General features: G+C 34.0%; 1 protein-coding gene across 2 annotated transcripts in view; it reads right to left on the reverse strand.

Annotated features, from left to right (window-relative positions):
* The window catches only part of LOC115445427, a 112478-nt gene that overhangs the window by 68751 nt on the left and 22519 nt on the right, over positions 1–21208 (reverse strand). The gene's annotated exons all lie outside the window — the stretch shown is intronic.

Genomic DNA, 21208 nt, shown 5'->3' on the forward strand with positions numbered 1-21208 from the left:
AATATTTTCACCAAAAATCTTGGTATTAGTTTTCTGAGTTTTTGATCATTTTGTAGTTTAATGAGAATATAATATACGTGCGTGAGTGTATTTTTGACTGGAAGTGTGATGTAGCCGCTGCGACGGATTCTCTTACAGTAGTAGTAGTGGCATTTGGGCGCGTAAAATTAAAATTACTTTTTATTAATATTTATGTAGTTCGAAACAAGTTTTTATTTTACATCTACGGCTCAAGTAACTTATTGTAAGTTTTATTTCCAAGTAGATAAGTATGTGGTTTCATTCCGTAACACAATGTCAAAATGACCTTATATATACATACTATAGAGATCCATTTCAATTTCCTTGTTAATCTCTAATCAGTGTATTACTTAATTCAAAACATGCTAAAAATAGATTACTTTGTATTTCATTCGCAGCACGTTTAAAACCATTGACCGCTCCACTGATAAATGGATTGAAACCGAATTAGCAGAATCGGGCCTCGCGTAGTGACCCGTTATTTCCATTCAGCAATACCAGTTGGCATCCGTTAGAAACACATTGAATGTGTTGCTAAAAATAACCGAGTTTCTTTTTTTCACATGACAGATATATTGCGGGTTGTTACAAATATATTGTATGCGCCGATTAAGGCCTGGGTTTTGGTTGGTATGCAGGTGTAGGGCATATACAGGGGACTCGGTCCAATGCTTGCTCGGATGATGCAATACTTCTGAGTGTCGACAGTGAACCGTAGAAACTGTGAAACCAACATAACCTTTCCACTCACCTCTCAGGTGGAGGTAGCGAAAGCGCGTTTTTTCCCCGCGAAAAACGAATGTTAAAAATGTATGATGTATTGGGTTACAAACAATACATTTGTAGGTGAATATATGGTAAGTTGTTAGAACTAAGGCGCATCGAGCACACAGCCACACAGCACCTTGTAATTTACATGATTTTTTTACTTTTTATGGTAACTTGTCGCGCATACATGTAAATGGCTGATTCGTCATTAAATTGAATATCTGATCAACAATCGTTACCTTTTGAGTAAAGTTATTTAAAGTTTTGATTTTGCTATTTGCTTCATAAAGATAAAGTCGTATAAAACAAAAAAAAATGTTACAGATACAAAACTTATATAAAACGATGGAGGAAAGTGAAAATTCCAAATATGTACAAAACTAATTTTCGGTTTATTCGTCACTTAGATATGATTGCCTTTTAAACATCGATATGTTTTTAATATTATTAGATTGAAAACCAATTAATCAAATGAAAACATAAACGCCCACAATTCCTTGATTATAATCATAGACCCGTGTTCTTTTCGAAAATGCCCTTGGCAATTAGTTTTAAGCAAACCTAATGTAAACGAACCTAAATGAACAGTTTGTGTCCTTCCAAACTCTACTAGTTTTAAGCCTGGGGTTATACGGGTCTGGACTATTGAACTAGTTAACTCTATAGGATAATGTGAAGGCTGTTTGTCAAAGTTTTTGAGCAGAAAATCCTTTTGCACGAAGTATACTAAATCTGTGATCAATTGGAATTATTATTTAAATTATGTTTAGAGAAATATTTGTATACATATGATTGCGAATTCGTAAGTTAAAAACACTTTAAATTATTTATAACGATTAAATCCACGACTTTTATGTCTAGTTTTATGTCTAAAGTACAGCAAAATATATTTATTTTAGCTCTAAATGTATTTATTTAGTTAAAAAAGGCATTTTGCAAATAGTATTAATTTAGTTTTACCTGCGGTAATTGTCCGTAAACCTGTATCATCCAGTCCTAAACAAATCCTGCCAAAACCCACATAAATTGTGAATATATATTTTTATTTACACTAAATCTGCTAGCCCTATCTGTACATCCATTTCGCTAATTTGATAGTTCTCGAACGCTGCGTAGACAAAACACAATTAGAGGATTACTTTGATATTCTAATCATTCAGATATACTATTTCAGCCTGTACGTAATCTAGATTTACGTTTGCTAGTCCTGGGACGCTCCGAGCCGACGTGTGACAAATCAAAGTCGCTTCTTATAAAGATTGTTGGTAAAATATTATAGAGCGTATCACAAGTTTAAAGTAAATTGTATTTGTCAGTTATTGTATTAAACAGCTAATGTAGATAGTACGCATAAATTACCATTTTGACTTTCTAAAACTATTTTTCAGATTTTATCGCGGTTGGGAAAAAAATATATAATGTAACTCGGAAAAATAATTATATTTCAATTTTATTACAATTAATTTAGAAGCATAGGTTAGAGTGTGGCTTTTGTATTTGGTCAGCTTCTACATTTATGTGATGAGTAGCATTTACTCAGAAGTTATGAAACAGGCTTAAAGCTTAATAGACTTACCCCCTTATTCATAGACGTTTTTTATCTAACGACCGAGTAAGGCTGTGATAACAAGTCTGTTTCTCAGTGCTGACGGCATGGCAGTCTTCGCAGTGCGTAGACGTAGGGCCGTTGTGATTGGCTAATATTGAAATACAACAATAATAACCAATCACAACGGCTCTATGTCTATTTCTCAGTGCCGTTGGGCACTGAGAAACAGGCTTGTTATCACAGCTTTACTCCGTCCTTAGATAAAAAACGTTTATGAATAAGGGGGTTAGTCATCTATACTATTATATAAAGCTGAAGAGTTTGTTTGTTTGTTTGTTTGTTTGTTTGTTTGAACGCGCTAATCTCAGGAACTACCGGTCCAAACTGAAAAATTCTTTTTACGTTGGATAGCCCTTTGTTCGTGGAGTGCTATAGGCTATATATCATCACGCTATACCCAATAGGAGCGGGGCAGTAATGGCTAATCTCAGGAACTACCGGTCCAAACTGAAAAATTCTTTTGCGTTGGATAGCCCTTTGTTCGTGGAGTGCTATAGGCTATATATCATCACGCTATACCCAATAGGAGCGGGGCAGTAATGGCTAATCTCAGGAACTACCGGTCCAAACTGAAAAATTCTTTTTGCGTTGGATAGCCCTTTATTCGTGGAGTGCTATAGGCTATATATCATCACGCTATACCCAATAGGAGCGGAGCAGTAATGGCTAATCTCAGGAACTACCGGTTTCAACTGAAAAATTCGCTTTGTGTTGGATAGCCCTTTATTTGTGGACCGCTATAAGCTATATATCATCACGCTATGACCAATAGGAGCGGAGCAGTAATGGCTAATCTCAGGAACTACCGGTCCAAATTGAAAAATTCTTTTTGCGTTGGATAGCCCTTTGTTCGTGGAGAGCTATAGGCTATATATCATCACGCTATATTCAATAGGAGCGGAGCAGTAATGGCTAATCTCAGGAACTACCGATCCAAACTGAAAAATATTTTTGTGTTGAATAGTCCTTTGTTTGTGGAGTGCTCAAAGTTATATATCATCACGCTATGACCAATAGGAGCGGAGCAGTAATGGCTAATCTCAGGAACTACCGGTTTCAACTGAAAAATTCGTTTTGTGTTGGATAGCCCTTTATTTGTGGACCGCTATAAGCTATATATCATCACGCTATGACCAATAGGAGCGGAGCAGTAATGGCTAATCTCAGGAACTACCGGTTTGAACTGAAAAATCTTTTTGTGTTGGATAGCCCTTTGTTCCTGGAGTGCTATAGGCTATATATCATCATGCTATGACCAATAGGAGCGGAGCAGTAATGAAACATGTTGCAAAAACGGGGAAAATTATGAGTTTTGAGAGCTTCCGTTGCCTGCGCTGCGTAAACGGTTAAAGTTATGCAACAATGATGTATGACGGGATTGTTTCACTTAAAAGTTCTAAATAATATAACAAAAGTCCCCCGCTGCATCTGTCTGCCTTAACGTGTTAAACTCAAAAACTACCTAACGTATTAAGATGAAATTTGGTATGGAGACAGTTTGAGACCCTGGGAAGAACATAGGCTCCCGGGAAACTACTATTTTTATAACGGAAAACTTTAGCCTGAAAAACTTTATAACGCGGGCGGAGCCGCGAGCAAAAGCTAGTTACTAAATATAGTTTACACATAGCCATGCGTATTAGAAACTATGAAGAGCTTTCCGTTAAAATAATGGAACACGCAGTCTTTTTTATATTACGTCGAATTATATAGAATTGTAAGTATTAAAGTACCCCTTTAAATCATGTAAAATAAGGAAAACATTTTGTTGATCCATAATTCCTTCAGTAAGTTCGAAGGAATTTTTATAGTACGCGAAAATATCCACACAAAAATATTCTAATAAGGTTTAAATAACCTTTTTTAGAACTGGCCGTTTAGCCTATTCATATAAATTAAAACCTAATGAGAATATTTTTAATTTAGAACATTGTAGATTTTTTTATTAAATTAAGTTACACTTTTTCTAGAAGAACTAATTTGTATCGCAATATTCTACTGTATTCCCAAAACGGACGCTGTTAAGTAGAAAGGAACTAACCTAGAAAAAATTAAAAAATATTCTAAGTTGACGTTTAAAGACATTTTTTGATATGACTTGACATGTTAATACATAGATATATAATACGTCTATATATAGGTCATCACTTGATGATCTCACCCTTGACATTTCTTATTACGTCATAGCAACTCGATACTGCAAAGGCGTGAACAGAGAACAAATATTTTTACATGCGAAGTTCGTTTGACGTCTGAGGCGGTAACACTAGTCGAAAAGTGTAGCCACTTGTTGAACGCAAATGCTTTAGCTGATATTGGAAATGTAATGGGGTCAGAGTATGCTTTGTAATAGTTTGATGAAATGGCTACCGAAATTGATAGAAAATAGGTTACAAGACTAAAATATTTTATAGCATAGGGGGAACGAAGAAGGTCAAAACGTAATAGTGAAGGGTTTCACAGAAGAGTTAACGTCTTAAATGAAAGGAATAAAAGTTAGGGTGTTGTTTGAAATTTTACCAACGAAACAAGTTTTAGAAAGAGTGCTTACCTTCCGGTAAGCAACGGCTTGGCTGTGATTTTGACATTGATATAGTCCAGGGGGAAACGGAGAGGGGATGCAGATTACCACCAGGGAAACCGTTTGCTTATAATGCCAAAAAATCACAAAGGCAGCTAGCTAGCACTTCACTCTCGACGAACGTGCTTTTTGATAATATCTGGTCACATAGAGCAAAAAAGAAAACCCCTTATAAGAAATAATATTTTAAATTTCGAAAATATTTTTAAATTTTTTTTTTCCTGTTTTGTGTTTTAATTATATGATGTTATCAAATTATTGCAACAATGACATTAGGCGTTGCCGTTGCCATGGGATTAAAATTGAGTTTTATGTGCAGTAGACTTTGCTACTTATTAATGTTTAAAGTATTATTTTTCTTATAATCACGCTTTTAACACATGAAAGTACTACGTGGCTGTAATTAACAGCGACATTTTAAAAACCACACGCGAACTAATTGTAATTTTATTTTTAGCTGTACTTCTGTATAAGTGACATGATCTAACTGTTTAGTACTATTTCCTAGATTTTTTATGCCACGTAGCGAGAGTGTTTATGTGCATCACTTTATCTATTTCTGTCGGCAAACTGTGCTTAAGAAAAATTGGGTCTCAATATAAATGCCACTGTAGTTAGTATAACAAATGGGTATTATAAATGTTGACAATTAATACTTCAGAGAAGCGTAGTGCCATCGAAACGAACTTGTGGAACAATTTATGGACAGTCACTAACAATCTGGCGAGCGAGCAACTCGCCTTGATTTGCATATAAAACCTAATAGGTAAAGGTAAAACACGCAGTTTACTTCCATTATTATAACGCTAGTTGAACATAAACTAGTTGCATACTACGCGAAGTTATTAATGAACTATAAAGTAGGGTGTTGGAACACTAACACTAAGAGTTAGTCGAGCAAACTTCGCCCGCGGAGTGCATTCGCTTGTTGTGTCAAGTTTATGCATTTGTTATTGTCTTTTATGGCTTTGAATGCTTCTGTTCCTAGTTTTATTTATGTTATTCGGAACTTAGTGTATATTAATGTTGAAGAGAGCGTGTTTAATATGTTTGACGAAACTGAATACAGAATTTATGAATTTCTTAATCTAATAGTCTAATAAGGCTATTAAGAAATCAATGATAAAGCTCTTGCTCGAGTATATTGTAGACTGTATTTCGACCCTTTTAGATGTAGTAAGAAACTGCGGTCATGGCTCGTTTCAACTAAAAACGTCCTAAGGTAGTTGGTATACGCACAGTTGACAAGATGGCGACAGAGAAACTACAAGGCTCTTTGTTTTAGTGCTGTTACCTACCAAACCAAGACACAAACATAATACTCAATACCTTGTAGTATACAAGTGCGTACATTATTTCAACAGAAAAGCAAAAACAACGTAGAGCCGAACCTAACAGAATAAGTAATGAGAATAATATACAATTTATTATTTACGCGAGCCGAACTGTTATATAACTGTTATACCTTCCAGTGGCGAAGATGCGACTTACCAAAGGGAACCCGAAACATATAGATACTAATATTCATAAATGCCGACTGCAGTTCGTTCTGACGATAATTATATTCTACAATTATTGTAAATAAAGGGAAGACAGGAATAGGGTTATGTGGAACGTTCGCCACTAGTACCTACATAATATTATGTATCAAATAATAGTATATTGATTTTCCTTTCATGACGCTCAGTAAACAATAATATCTCAGATTTTCTGTAAAATAGTCATATCCACTTAGGTGAACTACATTCAAGCTCCGGACAATATTGTCCATTTCTCTACCACTTAACTAGGTGGTCATTATGTCCAGGACCTCATCGCCCACGTACAAAGGAAACATCTCGCCGTATCAGTTTACGATTGTTAACCGCGACCAATAGTCGAGAACAAAGAAGAAAATATTAGAAATATCTGCAAAAGCCTTGAAGATTAGATATTGTATATATGTGTAATAAGCTGTTAAGGTGTAAGACATTTCTCCAAAGATAGGATGGCCTACGCCTGAGATGGTCATTTACCTCTTAAATAATAATTTAGTTGAAAAATTATAAAACTTATTGCTTTAGTGTTGAATTTTCAATCATCAAAAGTTGTTCGTAGGATGAAAACGTAAACAAATGATATGTGACTAATTGTAAGGATAAAATTGTTAAACGAATATCCCACTAATATATTCAGCCAAGTTATTTGTTTGTATTTGATATTATGTAATGCATACAATTAGTAACATTGTCGGTAAGACAAATTTAAATATTATTATTTTGTACAGGCACGATAAAGTGACCCCACTGACCTGATGATAAGTGAAGTGAGGTCCAATAGAATGACGACTGACGAGAGATGATTGCCCTTCGTCAGTCGAGACAATTATGCCGGCCAGTCGGAACCGGATAAAATACTTAAATCCTCCACTGGCAATGAAACAAAATTCTGGAAACATTTAAGCTATACTTATGGTTAATTGCTTCATACTTTCTCAACAAGCTGGATTAACTCAATACGCTCTCCAGGCGCGACAGTTTGAAGATATTTGCTCTTAATGGGCACTCAACGGAACGCTGACAGCGTCCAATACAGAGAAAGGTGGGACGACAGCCTATAAGCAATGTTATTTACACATTTATAAACTAAGTATATTATTATTTTTTTGGTCATTTGGCTGTTCGTGCCAGTGGGGAATATGGTCTTGTATGGTCATTTTGTGGGTTTTCATAAGTCTAAGTTATCAAACAGAAATTGATGGTTTGTTTCATTTAGTTTTAATGTTACAATAACTTAAAAAATATTCTTCAAATTTCAGCGCTTATTTATGTGTCTTCACATTAAATACGCTTTGCAAACAATACTTTAATGGGCATATTTTGATATTTATTTTAACAATTTTTTTTTTTCAAAATCTTTTTATGACAATCCCCTTCGACTAATCGTAATTATACACCATATTTATTCCTATAATGAACGTTGACAATAACCATAATATAATCCCGGAATACCTCATTAAGATAACAATGAAACAAGATGTATGGCTACAGAAAAGAACAAATACATTGTCTGGGAATTGAAAATGATAGTAGGCTTACTTACGCAACTCCATTTGCGAGAAAGCCTCTACCCGGATATACGTAAGCAAATCAGAATAACAATTAATTCAATGGAATTGAAAAGACAATTGATAGAGTTAAATAACTCGTCTATACAGAAATTAGAACACTGAATTGGAACGATGGAATAGGTAGTATTACATCCTGAGAAGGCAATATGTAACCGAGTCTTTGTAACGGATTTCTAAGCAGCTTATTTATGCGATGAAATATGGCGAAGCAACGTGTTCAGTTATTTTAATCTTCATGATAAATCTTCTCTTTTTAATATTTTATATAAGCTTAGTTGACCTCCACACGTCAGATTAGATGAACGTTAAAACTAGTTATCTAGTTTACTATGGCACGGATAAACTTGATATATAGTTCGTCCTTGGATTGTGAGAAAGCTGATATTTCGTCAAAGAGTTCTAAAAATATATAGACCGGACATTGGGAAGATTGTTATACAGAAATTTTGCGCTCATGCGATGGTTATTTAATGTACCGTGAAATAGAAAAAAACAATGTAAAATACTTTATATTTCTTCCATATCGTGATTTACACGTCTTTAATACACAATTTAACATATTTTCTGTAAATTTGTTATTTTTAAATTAATATCTAAGGACGCTGTAGCATTTTGTGTCACAGACATTTCAAATATGACAACGACTTATTATCAATTCGTAATAACTTTTAGAGCACAAAAGTTCTGATGTCCAGTCTATAACTAACTATACTGTTTAATGTCTTTGTATTTCGTATTGTTTTTTTTTTACTTATGTTTAACTGTTATTTTCCTATTTAAGGTTAAAATATATATAGTTTCTCTTATATAACATTATTACATATTTTATATATTAGCATTACAAAGGTGTACCTTTTTGAACATCCTATAATAAAATTCAATAACATCAGAAATACCTCACATTTACATATAATACGGATGAAATCTACCGTCCCCTGTAAAATCAAATTGTCTGGACAAATATTTGAACGGACAGACAGACTCACGATAATCCGGTTTGTCCGGAATACGCAGATCTGACGTGCAGACGGAATTTCAGTGGAATTACCAATAAACCGACAAATTTACGATGTTCCTTACCTGCCTTGCAGCTAACGTCGCGGGGCGAAAGGGCATGTTAAAATATACTCTTGAGAAGGTCGGGTAATCGTGGAGATTTTGAGATGGTATTTTAAGTAAATTCTTTTTCTTGTGATATTTTTACTCGGGTTGAAGGAATTTAATTTTGCTGTGTGTTGCTGAATTTGTTACTTTGTTTATAAATTAAATATAGACTTATATACGGAATAATAAACTATATTGGTATATGAGCTTGCAAATTGCTGGACCGCTTCCAACAGTGACAGGTCGACGTGGAGATCCTTGGGGGAGGTCTATGTTCAGCAGTGGACTTCCTGTGGCTGAGATGATGATGATGATGATATGAGCTTGTGTAGCGCACAACGGTCCCACCTACTACGGGCTAAATGCGGAAAAAGCAGCCTCTCAATGAGCTTATGTGTGCATTCCACTAATATTGTAAAGACAATGTAACCGTATGTTTGTGACGCTTACACAGCTAAATTATATAACCAATTTTCATGAAAGTTAGTAAAGTATAGGTTTGAACCCATAGAAAGGAGTCAGGTTACTTTCATTTTAATACATATATGTTAACCACATTCCACTCGAACGGAACTGCGTGCGAAAACTAGCACAACAATATGTATTATGTTAATAAATATGTTACAACAGACTGGAGTGAAAATCTAACACCGATGAGTAGTTATTGACGCGGAATAATTAACTAAATGCGGTCTAATAATGTTCAGATTATTCATGAGTTCTAGAATGTTATGTTAACACATAATATATTATATCAGCTCGTTGGTACACCAGCGGTATAGGATATTAAACCGCTGAGACATTGGGTTCAAAATGGAAACAATTAAATATTATATAACATTTCATGTCTCAGGATGGCGAGCGCAGTGGAATTACCAAACAATACTTTGTAATTCAAGGTGTTGGATGGTGTTTCTACTGTTGATGGGCGGTCGTATCGCTTACCATCAGGCGAACGACAAGCTCGTCTCGACATTCAAAGTAAAAAAAAGAACAAAATTGTGACGTTATCAAAACTAATAACACGGAGTGATCCCAGATTTGCATGGCCTTCTTCTGAGGTAATATTTCCTTCTAATATTAATTGTAGTATTAAAAAGAAAACAGACAAAAACAAAATTAGAAAACAATAGATATTTATGTATACGCCGTGTAAAATAATAGTGCAATTAAAATGGAGATTACAGATTCAAATGTCGTGTGCAGACAAACTAATAATCCATAAACACTTTGTTATTGTATTGTTTTGTGAAAGGTTATATTGAGTGTGCATTTATAAGTAATTTTATAACAATTGTAATGATTAAGTACTGATTGTAATGCTCTGTAAGTAATTTCATTATTTGTAACTCAGACTTCTGAGTGTCTTCTATACTATTATTGAGTAGAAGTGACGAGCGACTAACTCTTCTCCTTCTTTAGAAACAAAACTAACCTATTAAGAACTATAATGGCATGGCATCAATTTTTGGATTTAATTTCTAATTCGGCAATAACAGTAAACGTGGCCAACGTCTCCAAGTCGCACAGGTAAATGTGATATAATTAAATTCGGGCTTTAATACGTCGCCGTTTCAATTACAATAAAACACAAGTGCCTGTTACAAAATAAATTTTATAAACGGACCGTTTAAACTGCGATATTACAGAGTACTTTATCGCGCATCACCACTTCAAAACTGGAGCGACAACTAAGGATGTACGCGAACACGTCAACTTTTTTAATATCGTATCATTTTAAAATTGTTTCGTATTTTTCAGCGGAAAATGTTATACCTTATGTATGTAGTTGACAGAACGTGACGGAATATATTAATGTAAATGTTAAATATGATTTTTGTAATAGCAAGTCTCTGAACTGTATTTTGAATCATATTACGTGAAGTTACTACTATTTTTTTATACAAATGTTCTTATTGCTTCCTTTTCGTATTTCTATATTGTGTAATATTTTCACGTATTCTCGTATTTCCTCATTTTATAACTTGTCTAGCAATATTTCACAGAAGCACACGCTATTTTAGTATTTGTCAATAAATATTCGCGTAGCGTCGTAGTAGTCTAGAAATCGTAGCACACCTCTACGCTTTCGTAGCACGTAGCTCAGCAGCTCATAATAATAAATGCAGACCGGAGTTACCTCAATAGAACCGCATTGCAGTAAGTGATGTGTTTATAAGTCTTCCAGTTACTGCTCACATCTCTAACTTTAATCCAAGAACTGTTGCATAAAAATATTCTAAGTTTTGTCTTAGCTATTTTTTAGTACGTATATCAGTCGTTATTTTACTAGAGGTCAGTGTCACGTTTGTCAAAATTTTTATGTCGCATAGAAACACTATGTCACTAATTTTGATATGCATTTGAAAATTGTATTTTTATATGTCCCTAATTACAAAAGCGCTGTATGCCATGAGATGCAGTAATTTTGCCAAGACAAATATTGTCAGTATTAAAATATTCTGAACGCAACTAGAATTTAATTATTACCAGACCCAGCATGAGGTCCATTTTATAAATAATTAAAGCATTAGCGACGGAGGGTCGTTGGACTTAGGGACTCGTCCCTTATCATGACCTAAGCGTGGATTATAGCTAACCGAACGGACTAAGTAACCAAAGATTGGCAATTAGAGATTCAAACAATAATTTTATTATGTTTTAAACTTATGATAACTATAATTATTGCTAATTTTAATCAAGAATACAGTTTTATTATTGTGGTAATAATATTAACATGTGTCGTCAATCAGTAATAATATTATTATTAAATGAATTTGTACTCTTTAAATAATATATTAAATACAACAAGATATAGAACTAAAAAAAATCCTTTGTCGTCTATATTATAATACTAATATTATAAAGAGGAAACGTTTATAGATTTGTAGAAGCTAATCTCAGGAACCACTAAAGTAATTTATAAATATTCTTTCATATTATAGGAAGTTACATCACCTCTGAATGCTATAGACTACTTTATATCCCGAGAAACTAATTAACCCCAAAAAGCTTTTTCATCCGAGCGTAGCCGCGGGCAAAAGCTTGTTTTATAAAAAAGCTCTCTCCGTAGAGATTATCCTACGCCCACTTAAAGTAACATTGGAAATTTCGTAGGAATCCTTTTGAAAAAAAAAATACCCTTTGATAAAATCTTATGACAAAATCTGAGATAAAACTTAAAGTTTACAAAGAAAAGCTCGTCCGAATATTAAAATGATTGTGTTTAATCAGATTCATTTCTGATTTACAACGAGTGTTAAGAATTACTATTATCATTTAGAAGGAGAAGCGCCATTCTAATAATAAAGTATACAATACGAATGGTCTGGCTCGACCGAGTGTGCCACGGTTTACGAGAAGATCAGCGCGAAGCCGCAACCCTGCTGTTTGCAGATCATATGAATTTCTCAAGTTTTGTTGAGTTAGGGCTTGTAATTTCGGAAATGCTAGTTTAAACAAATTAACTGAAAAAAATATTTGGACTGTGACTTTTGACAATCTAATTTAAATTACTTTTTTGGTAGGATGTATGGATCCCAGTACCAAACTTTATTAATCAGTTTTTTAAGTAACTCTGATAATCAAAAACGATTGTTTTGATCAATCAAGACTTATGACTTACTATCTTAAGGCAAAAGTTAAAAGAAACAAAACAGATTGATCAACAATTACTGTTAATTAAAGCAAGTAATTTATTAACAACTCTAAATTAAATTTACTAATAATTTAATTACAGAGTACAATAAATTAAGACGTTGTATTCTCTCAGCCGGTTTGTAAATTATTAGGTGAAAATGCGTCTCATTTCTCGCGTCCAGACATAACCTTAATTCTTAATTACTAACACTGCCTTTGTGCCAGTTGTCAACACATTAGTTTTAGCCTCACGGCTTAAACAAATCTTCTTTTTAATGCTTCTTTAGTAACAGTAGATGGCTTTGATAGCGTAGTTGTATCGTATATTAATCAAAGTATTTTTGTTTTCAATTACGAGACAAGTTTGCCGTTCGCCTGATGGTAAGCGATACAATCGCCCATAAACAGTAAAAACACTATCCAACACCTTGAATTACAAAGTATTGTTTGGTATTCCACTACGCTCACCATCCTGAGAGATGAGATGTTAAGTTTCATTATGTCCAGTAGATACACTGGCTACAATATCCTTCAAACCGGAACACAATAGTGACTACAGACTGCTGCTTGGCGGCAGAAATTGACATTGCGGTGGTACCTACCCAGGCGGACTCTCACATATGAAAGACCTACCACCAGTAAGGCTGCTTCGTAATGTAATTCTATTGTACCTATATTAATCAAGATATTTTATTAATTTTCTGCAGTATCCGTGGCGCAGAAATCTCTTAACAGAATAAAAGGTAATAAAACCTAAATGATAGTCGAATTTTGTTAAAAATTATAACAGTACAATTATAAAACAATAGACATTTATAAAAATACATTTTCGGACGTCTCGCCTTATAATGACCACACGATGACTTGTTGTCACGTCAGTGGACGTAGGTTCATCGTGCTTGTAAGTTCAACGGCCCGATCAATAAAAAAAACCGGTTTACCGCGGCCGTATATTATCATAACAGATTTTGCACGTGTGAAAAAAATAGGTGCGTTATAAAGGTTTATCGGTGGTAGGTCTCTCTTATGTGAGAGTTTGCCTGGGTAGATACCACTACTATGTCTATTTCTAGCGCCAAACAACGTTGTGTAGTCACTGTTGTGTTCCGGTTTAAAGGACATTGTAGCCAGTGTAACTACTGGAGATAATAAGACTAAACATCGCATGACTCAAAAAAGGTGCTCATATGAATAACTGCATTTCGATTCGACTTTAACCTTCATATTAATAGCAAGTCTCTGCTTGTATTAATTCGTAAATAAGCATACTTCAAAGATATATTCTTTTGCTATAACACCCAATTATTTAGGCATCTTCTTTTTTATATTTCTGCACCCTTAAGATTGTATTGTAGAGAATACCTATGTTATTAAGTCCGCCTACACACCACATATAAAGTATAAATAAATTAATCGTATTTATAATATACGGAGGCATTGTGCACTTACTTCCTAGAATAACTTCACTACTGTAAAACTGACTTTTGCTTCAATATCTTCAGCGTGTCCAAAATAAGGCCTCAAATACCAATATACCTTTAGGGAGGGTCTATAATTTTTCTGGTAGCATAGGTATTAATATCTGTTAATAACCTACCTGGCTACCAGTGGTGGTGAAGGGTGACATTCACCGAAAAGGAACCCGACAAACATATAAATATTAATAAATTTAATAAATTAATGCGGTTTGGAAATCATTGCAATGAAAAATAATTTTACATAAGTTACGAAGGGGAAGTCGGTAGGAATCGGGTTAATGGACCTTTACCACTACCGCTGTACCATCCTCCATCTTCGATAAATCAAACGAACAGACCTGCAGACACTAGTTTTTGTTTACTTAATTCACTTGACATTCCAAAAGGCCATTAGTTTTAATGCTTGCTAAATGAACGTAATTTAAAAATAAATTCTACGAAACAGAGTATTCAGTGGAAATAACGCAAATAGACCTAATATACTATAGTACAGAAAATTGTTATCAGTAAAGCATAGTATCAAACGACAATGTCACGCTATCAAATGCGTGATCGACACGCGAGTGGAGAAATAGATTATGCATCAGCCATCGCTAATTTATGTTGTGCCTACGTTTATTTGATAGAGGCGTGATACTCGGTATGTACGTATGATATCTATTCCAAATATGTGGTAGATCTATATCACTTTCGAATGAAGAGCCTTCGTGGCTGTTAAACCATAAACCGCGGTTTCGATTTCAGACGAATCACGTAGTTTATAATATTCTCAATTTTTTGTGATGTCTTAAAGTAGAGTAAAGTATGATCGACTATTATGTGATTATTATTTTTTGAACGAAAGTCATGGCAAATTGATCTCTCTGCATCTGAAGTTATTTTTGTCCTTTTTCACATTATACCTATATATAATAGTAACTAGATTATGTACATTACAATTACTGAAAAAAGCAATAGTTAAAAAAAAAAAACAATAGTTGTCTATTTTTATGTTTGTACACGCATCACGTAGGAACTACTGCATGGAATTCAATGCAGTTTTCACTGATGTATTGCTAGAGGTCTAACTTAGAACATAGGCTCCATATTATCTTAGGAAATTATAAGATGAGAATTTTTCCCCATAAATCTTTTTTCGGAGGGCGGAGTCGCGAGCAAAAGATACTTAAATATAAATTTCGGATATTATTTAACAGTTTTAAGAGAGGTATTTAATATCTTCATTTTACAATCCTTCGAATCGTCTAATAAATCCTTAAAGAAACTATGTAATTTTTTTATTAAATTCCATCATAAACCAAACTTTAATTAAACCGCTATCCTCATACTGGATCGTTTTATTATTTTGTAAAGTCTCATCAATTTAAAAAGAGGTAAGCTAATAAGTTTTAAAGGGCTCGAATCTCTGAAATAATTAAGATCCATCACTTTATGGCTGCTGAATTGCATAATTAGTTTTCTTATATGTTATTTAAAATTCTAATGTCTCGCCCTTTACTTTCACTAGGATAAATGGAGTGTCGAGTTCAGTTTCGGGGAAGCTCTTTGGACATCGTTAATACTATGTTGGCCTCATTTGGAACCGATACATAATTTGTTTTATAAAGTGCACATCATTTGAAATAAATTATGTTTAATATTATATTTACTGACTCAGTGACGAAGTCGTATTGCTTGCGCCGTATGACACCGCTCTGAAGTTCGAATCCAAAGTCGGGCAAAGTGATATTGATTTTTTCTACTAGAGCGGAGTTTGGTATTGTGTCGGTTATAATGATAGGCTAACCCCCAATCACAATCATGGAACGGAAAACACAGGACGAAAAGTAGATACCCTGGTCGCACCTATGCATATCTCTTTGGGCATAACTCTGGCACTAAAGATAATTCTTTCCCCACTTGTTCTACCTATGTATTGGTGTTAAGAGTTTTTTTTAAGTACTAGCAACCCGCACCGCCTTCATAAGACAACACTAATGATAACTATAGCCAATTGACATCTTGTAGTTACGTCGCCATAAACCTACCCAGGATCGCCCGCAAGTTTAATCTTAACATTACTTACAAATTTCATTAAAATCGCTCCAGCCGTGTTGGAGTCGCTAGAGAAAATGCAAACACCTATTTATTTTTATACCTACGGATTAAGCTTGTTAACGGCTCCTCGTAAAAGGCCTTTTATGAAATAAATCGAATCGTATTTCTCAAGACTGAACCATATTACGTTAATTCAGGACATGGTCTTTCTGTGTGCTAAATTTCATCCAAATCCATCGGTTTCTGGGTTCACTTCAAATATTCATTTTTAATTTCTGTTTTTTGTATAACATCCTGCAAGGTGGACAGATGACAAAATAAAGGTTGAAGGAACACGCTGGATGCAGCCGGTTTTCGACAGATCCCTCTGGAAATCTTTCAGGCTTATGTATATCAGTGGACTTTATGTGACTGATAATGATGATGATTTACATAACATCCAAAGATTTTGGACATTTGTGTTTAAAGACGTCAGTAAAACAAGGAAATTAATCAAATACTCTACTTTAACGGTGTGCGGTTTGGAGCGCGAATTAAGTAAATCCATCTATGAATCGTAACGTGACGCTGACATTCAAACTAACCTATTAACCTTTGCGAGCGACCTTAAACCTTAAACGTTGTTAATGAAATGTGGGATTGCACAACTTAAAGCTTCGATCGAATGGTATCATTGGTGTTTTCAATCGAAATTATAATGTAATGAGCTTTTTCTTTTTTATAGGTGAATGACCTTTTTCAATTTTATAAAAGATTAGTAATTATTTTATCTCTAGTCTCCCGGAACTTCAGATAAGGTATATAGCGACAAAACAAATAAAACACAACAAAAATAATTGAAAGTTTAGTCTTAAGCTTAGTCTTATCCAAAAAAAATATAATTCTGAATTAATCATGCATTTTATTTTTATCACATTCCAAATCCTTTAAATTATCCCTTATCCTACATTTATATATTTAGTTGCATTCCTGAATACTATACATATACAATGCAAATAAGTTAAAAGCACACCGAATCCAACAAAAAAGTACGCAAACACTGACGTCACGATCTCGCCCTATATTGAAAGTGCTCTCAGTGATTTACGAGGGAGGAAACACAATAGACTGCCCCATTAAGCAGATATGTTCGCCGCACGAGTGACAGCATTGAATATTTAATTTTAATATGTAGAACATACCTACTTTCTGTTTAAACAGGCTGTCCCTGTTATGCAGCTTACTCAAAAACATAAATGTGTGTAGTATTCTAAATTCTATTACATAGAACATAGAATTGATTTTAAGAAAATTACGATACAAAAAAATGGTTGACGCAATTTATTAATATCACTTTCGAAATTGATTACCAAATGAATCAAAGTCACTTGTAATGGTGAAATAAGATTTATTTATATTTAATATTCGCATGAAATGTCAATCGATGTATCAATTCCCTGACAGCTGCTAGTATAAGAGAAAAGGTCACAATATAAGGGCTGTTCAACAGTGGTGAAAAGTGAATTTTTTTTAAAGGGAATCCGAGGTAAGAAATTTTTACCACAGTTAACACATCACGCGGTGTTTATGGTATATATCACTTTACCAGGATATATAAAACTACAAGCGAATTTAACCCATTTACCAGCGGAATGTTTGCCGGCAAACATGACAGCTACATTACATGACATTACGCGTGTCACGGGAAAATAACCTTATTATGTAGTCAATCATAAGGTTATATTCCCGTGACACACGTAATGTCATGTAACTGTCATGTTTGCCGGCAAACATCCCGCTGGTAAATGGGTTAATTATTTGTTTGAATATACTATTATTATTCTAGTCATATTTTTTTTCTTATTTTTAACAATTTTGCGAACGAGAACCCGGTCGGAATAGGCTTATATGGACGTATCGCCACAACAATTCAGTGTTGAGGTACCTACGTGACATTCGATGAATTGGCTAAAAATGTCTCATGTTTCAAACAAGTATTCGCTATAATACGTTTTCGTTGTTTTTTTTATCTACTCATGCTAATGCGGCAGTAATTTCGTCAACTAAGAGTTACTTCTTTATTTACCGGATCCTGGCTTCTTTAACTTTTTTAAATCATGTGACTATTGACACACGTATTTATATCTGACAGTGATTTATAATGATTTTACAAAATTAATGATTCAACAATTTGATTAATATAGCATACCAAAAAACTTAATGGAAATGTCACACGAATATTTATGTCATCTAGCTCAATAAAGGTGTCGTAGCAAGTTCTACGAACCGTAGACATTCGTAGAACTACGTAGCTGAAACCACACATTATTAGAGCTCACACCATGATATTTTCGGAATCTAGAAGCTTCACGTATTAAATAAATAGAGGACTTTTATTGCTTCTTTCTATTTTTAGAAGTTGTTTTGTGGCTTTCGTTTACCCGAAAAGACAGTGACCTCAGTGGAATATTTTAGAGCAAAATCGTTAGTAAAAAAATTGAGACTTTTTCAATTAGCTGCGTTACACGATATTGGCGATGTAATCAAGACCTGTCTCTCTCCCCCTTTGTTTGTGAAATCGACTGTCAAAACAATGTGAAAAAATTCATCAGCAGAAAATTGAAATGTGGAAAGAGTTCCATTTACAAAAAAAAGAAAAACCCTTGCCAATGTCAAGAGCAGGGCGAACCACAAAACGCTGGGTTATTGCGTCACATCTGTTACGCGTCTGTAATAAATACCACGACGATGCCATCAGGATATGATTACAAAAATAATACAGTGACTTACAGAAAAAGTGCGTACATTTTTAAAACATAAATATTGGTATTTTTTACAATATCTGAATACCGAATACCACGAGAAACTTTTGGTCTTAAAAACAACTATTTGCCTCAGTGGCATCAAAGTTGCGTTCCTTCATGTCATGGCCGACTCACCGCCCGCTGCGCCACGAAGGCTGTCACTGTTCCTGAACTTTATAGCCCTATAAAATAGGAAAAGGATCCTTTTCAAGGTCGGTTAACTAAGATATCCTTGATAACGCGTTATCGTCGTTTTATAATGTTTGAAATAAAATTTTGCCTCAAGCTATTTCCGTAAAGGTCACATTATAAATCATTTTCGAAACTAACATAAATTAAACTAGGAAAAACAAACATAAAGGTTAATATGCGCTACGTATAGTTTATATGTATCATTCCGCACCAAGCTTATAACTTTTAGATTATCACCTTTAAACACTTTATTATGCTAGTAAGGACAGTATGTCATCTGGGCCGGCAGTGTACGACATTTCAGTCCAAAAATAGAACGAGTTATTACAAGTGCGTGCTACTGTAGATATTGTCACGGGCGACGTTATTTCCAGACGTATATTGCTGAAGTTTGTAACATCCCACGCCATGCGAAGTACTAACTTGTGTCGCATCTGTTGACCAAGAATGTAACAGTGAAACATGATTTTACATTGCGAAATACGGTTATGACTTAACCAGTATATTTGCGAATCAAAACACAATTTTGAAAGGGCCGTTTTAATTAATTACGCCATGCAAGCCGCTGTAAAAAATTAGATGTAATATGTTGTTAAAATATAACGTTAATTTTGAAAACAATTACATCATTATAATATAATTACAATTAATCCCATATTTCCCTAGTAATATTGAATAACTCAATAGCAATAGAAAAGATTAAAAATCAAATGCCTGTATAACAATGCATAATCCGCTGAAAGCAATCGGATTAGCATACATAAAAGGTAAAACGGTTTTCAGTGAATCTATTAATACCTATATAGTATATACCTATAGTTGGACATCGCGTTCCACAATTCAATTACGGATAAATGCGTTTTGTTCGCTACAGTTATGATCTGCCACCTGTTACGTCTTTGCCAGATTTATGTCCATAATTAGTAACCTTATTGGCTCAACTCATTAAGTACCTTAACACGGAATTTATTAAAATCTTACTAAAGTGAAAATTGGTGATTTTTTACTTCCAACTTCTTTGAATTTTCGTCCTTGATTTGGTAAGTAGAAGGCCATTGGTTGTAATTTAAAACAATTCTGATATGTCTTGTCTTTATGAAATTAAAAACACATGCGAATTTTAGTCATGTTATTTGGGCATTGAAACTGGGACTTTACGGTCAAAGCCCATATACACTGTCTCTAAATAATGAAGTAGATTAATAAGGAGATAATATACTTCACTATTATGGACATTTAAAATAATTTATTACCAATTTTACGAGCATACTACGAATGAATTGCGCTTGAACAACAATAAAAAACCAATTGTATTTTTTTTTGTATCACGTAATATAGTTTATACCTTAAACTGATTTTGAAAAGAGGAACACCAGTTTCTTACCCGTTGTCCTTTGGCAAGAACTGCTTTCCGAACTGGTGATAGATTTCATATTGATGGAATCTAAATAATGTATAACATTTTACAGGTTCAAATAAATATTTCGATTTATTTGTAAGGAGGTAAAAAATTGTCTTTAAAAATACCAATAAATAACACACCATTTTAATTAAAAAAATAACAGGAGCTGAAGAAAGAAATACATATGAGAGGTGTCGTTGCTGGTATTTGATTTTTTATTGTAAGTATTCTTAAGAAATATTAATACTTATATATAGACGTTCGTATTGTTATTTTGTTGTGTTTTAACGCCAGCAATAAATATATCTTTCTTTCTTTCCATATACAATTCTGTAGAACTCTATTTTTTAAACAATACCCACGCGCGCTCTTAATAAATTCTATATTCGCATAAATCTGCACATAAAACCATAAAAAAGAATCGTTCACATGAGACCCGCACGGTGTTGCCAACCTTCGACGTATAATTAAAACTTCCCCACACG

This window comes from Manduca sexta, chromosome 20, assembly GCF_014839805.1.
Source record: "Manduca sexta isolate Smith_Timp_Sample1 chromosome 20, JHU_Msex_v1.0, whole genome shotgun sequence".
In the NCBI taxonomy this organism is placed as follows: Eukaryota; Metazoa; Arthropoda; class Insecta; order Lepidoptera; family Sphingidae; genus Manduca; species Manduca sexta.